Here is a 4,248-nt window from a genome sequence, read left to right on the forward strand (position 1 = left end):
TTCCATTCGGCCATGGATTGAATTTTGGTCGCTGGATGATGGTTGTTGAGATTGTGCACTTGTGTTTGCACCCTCAATCTTTGAAAAGAAAAGCAAAGAATTATTGATATACTTATATTTGCTCCTCACCGTCAGTGGTACGTCGGTGCATCTCTTCTCACCTTCAGTGGAATGTTGGTGTATTTTATATCTTCACCGCCAATGGTACGTCTTTGCATCTTTTCTCACCTTCAGTAGAACGTTTGTGTATTTTATATCTTCGCCGTCAGTGGTACGTCAGTATATTTCAGCTCACCTTCAGTGGAACGTTGGTGTATGTTATATTCTCATCGTCAGTAGTACGTCGGTGCATCTCTTCATACCTTCAGTGGAACGTTGGTATATTTTATCGTCAATGGAACGACGATATATCTCTTTTCTACCTCCAGTGGAACGTTGGTAGCTCACCTTCAGTGGAACGTTGGTGTATCTCGTTATCTTCATCGTCAGTGGTACGTCGATGTATTTTTTATTCGTACCTTCAGTGGGACGTTGGTATATTTTATCGTCAGTGGTAAGACGGTATATCTCTTTTATACCTTCAGTGGAAAGTTGGTAGCTCACCTTTAGTGGAACGTTGGTGCATCTTGTTATATTTCATCGTCAGTGGTACGTCGATGTATTTCTATTCATATCATTAGTGGAACGATGGTGTCTTCCCTTTATACACCCTCAAATGAAGGATTGGTATTTTTGATTCTCCAGTGAAAGGTGATATATTCTCATCCCCAGTGAAAGAGGATGCATTCTTTCTCCACCTTCTGTGAAAGTTGGTGTATTTTCTCATCCCCAGTGAAAGGTGGTGCTTTAACCTCTCTAGTGCGAAATATTTTCCCCAGCGAAGTTTCTTTTCCCCAGCAAAATTTCATCTCTCCAACAAAGTCTTATTTTCCTCAGTGGAGTTATTCCCGCAGGACATTCGTTTTCCCCAGTGGAGTTCCTTTTGCTTTCCCCTAGTGGTGTCTTGTTTCATCATCATCATATGCATTCATTAAACATTACATTGCATCTTAGGATCAAAAATTGTTTGTTTAAATATTTAAGTCTCTTCAATCTCGTCAAAACGAAGATTTACAATCATCGTATCTCCGGATCGAAGAAACTTAAATAGGGGCATCTGTCATACCCCAATTTTTGACCCTAAGATCACACATCATTTGCATATCAATCATCAATCAAGAAGTTTCGACTTAGAACTCTACCTGTGATGTTATGCTCAATTCATCTGCAAAGGAATCATCAAGCACCAATGTTTTTCTTGTATATGATGTTTTACTAACTAAAATACCAAAAATATTTCCTTGTGCTTTTGTATGTTTGTGTTTTGTAGGTACCAAGTCAAAATATCCATCAAAAAGGGCATTTTTCAACATTTTCATTGTGCAAATCGATTTGCATAAGGTGTAAATCGATTTACATAGCTGTTTCTGCACCAGATTTGCTTTTGCCATCAGTGCAAATTGATTTGCATAAGACAACAATATATTTGCATAACTGTTTTTGCCCTAGATTTTTCCTTTTTCAGCAATGCAAATAGATTTATACAAAGTGTAAATCGATTGCACCAGTGCGAATTTTGACGAAAGAAGGCAAATTTCAGCTTTTGAAGGTGATGACATCATTTGCAAGTGTGGGAAGCATGACTTAGTTCTTATATTTGATTTCCTACATCATTTTATCATAAACCCTCATGTGATCACATCAATACCATTTGATCATAATTTTGGCTCCAAATTCATTTACCAAACCTAAATCTATTTTCCAATCCTAACTCCAAACCACCAATAATCCCAAGCCTAAATCCTATAAATAGAGGCTTTCCCCTCTTCATTTCTCAAGCTTTAAAAGCCAAAGAAAATCTTTCTCTTTCTCTCCTCATCTCTCCCAAACCCCTCACTCAAAGCTCTTTTCTTCTTCCATAAAAATTTAGTGAGTTACATCTTGAACCTCACTAACTTTGAGCTAAACCTTCATCTAAACACTATTTTCTTCATCAATTGTGAGAGATCAAGGCTTGTGGTTGTGTGTTCTTGAAGAAGATTCAAAGTTTGTGAAAGATTTGGTAAACTTTTAGATCCTTTCCATTATTCAAGATGTGATCCATTGTTGTTTATGTTTGATGCACCTTTGGTGCTACAGTGTTGAGTTTTGCTTGCTTACTTGATACATTTTCGTGCACAAATTGATCCAAGATCACAAGGTGTTTGGCTTTATGTTTAAACAAGTTTTCTTCTCTTTAATTGCTGTTTTTTTGAAAAGTTGTGTTGTGCAAATCAATTTGAATATTGTGCAAATCGATTTACATAACTGTTTTTTGCGCAGAATTTGAAAACAGAGTTATGTAAATTGATTTACACTTTGTGCAAATCGATTTGCAGCTGAGCAGAATGTGTTTTTTTGCCCTTTTTTGATTTGTTATTGGTTCTAACTCATCTTCTACTCCCTTCTTTTGTTATTTTCTTTGAATCACAAGTTAGAGGCCTAATTTCTCTCTAATATCAATGGACTTAGGGCGTCGATAGGATGAGAATCCAAATCCCCAAAATTAAGTGATTGAAATTATGGATGAAAGGAGCTTTTGAATGTGGCTCCATCTTTTATTTCTTTTTATTTTGATCGATGAAAGTCTTTGATACTTTGAGAATTCTTATGGATTCTTGGTAAAGACTAGATCGCTACCTATTTTCTTTTCGTGCGATATTGCTTTCGGAGAGTGATCTATATATCGCTTCTCTCGCATGCATTAGCCCATAAAGTTTTGATCGGCCTCGTTGTAGGGTGATTTCTACATAAATCACTTGGCGATCTACTTAACATAGCGCAATATTTCGTGTCTCGAATAAAAAAGATCAAACATGGAAGAGAATTGTATGCGGTTGATTTAAGACTTATGGAAGTTTATCGTGTAGTCGCTATGATTTTATCAACCTTTTGATAAATTTCCATTGAATTTAAATCCGAGAACATCCTTCACTCACCATCGATCTTTACTACTAACTTTGATAACATACTTGACAAGTTTCAAGATGGTTATCTTTAACATCTAACAATTAACTTTAATTTCCGCATTTTATTATATTGCTCTTTATATTTCTCGCTTTATGACTTTATTTTATCATTTCATCATGTGTATGTTTCTGCCATTTTCTCTTTGTCCAATTGGACGTTTACATTCCGGTATTTTCTCTTTGTCCATTTGGACGTTTTGTTTATGTTTCCCCTATTTTCTTTTTGTCCACTTGGACCATACTTTACTTTTGTGTTAAAACGCTAATAATCAACATAGAATCTAAAAAACACCTAAGGCCCTATGGACTATTGGTTACTATCCCGAGCATTTTGGAGACTTGGACTTTTGGACTTAGTACCTCTGGACCCTATTATTCTGTTATTACTCTGTCGTTATTCTGTCGGTCTGTGTAATACGGTGAACTGACTTTATTATCGAAATGTTGCGGTAAGTAAGAGTCGCCACCGACTTTTATTTTATCCAATTGGAAAGGCAAAAAGAACAGGAAAGACCTTTGAAAAGAGATTGAGTTCGGGGGGTAGGTTATACAAAGGGAAGGTGTAAGGCACCCTTTCATCCATGGTTATCCATGGGCTCTTAATTGCTTAGCTCACTTTGTTTGTTTGAAAAGTTTGAAGTGTCGTGTGTGAATAGTAAAAAGATTTCATTAAGGACTTTAGCTTGTAAATAAGCGTAGCCTTGTTTTGAAAGTTTTTGAAGAAGTGAAAAAATTTGAATTTGAATTGATTGTGAGCAAGCAATTAAGAACTACCGACCCTAAGTTTGTCTTTCTTGTTCTCTAAGTCTTTCGGGCGAAAGGGTCTATCCATACCATGAGAGGGTAGAAAGTCTTTCAATTGGATGTTCGGGTCATCGAAAAAAGTATCTTTCGCCATAAGACTGTCCCTTGCCATAAAGAGGGCAGGTAGTCTAAGGGAAGGATATAATAGTCAATTAAGGCATCATGCGAGGATACCTTAGCAATGGGGACACATCATCATTTTACCGAGGCAACATCGAGGGACCATATTGATGATGATAATGAACCTAGGGCAACATTTGTTTTGCTTTAGGTATCCTCGGAATCGAGGGACTTGACTATTTAAAGGCAACAATAATTAAGGCAACAAGGCAACAATATAAGGCAACAGGCAACAAGAGAGGTTACCCTAAAGGTGTGTGGGTGCAACAATCATGTG

Source organism: Vicia villosa, linkage group LG6 (assembly GCF_029867415.1).
Source record: "Vicia villosa cultivar HV-30 ecotype Madison, WI linkage group LG6, Vvil1.0, whole genome shotgun sequence".
NCBI classification, from domain to species: domain Eukaryota; kingdom Viridiplantae; phylum Streptophyta; class Magnoliopsida; order Fabales; family Fabaceae; genus Vicia; species Vicia villosa.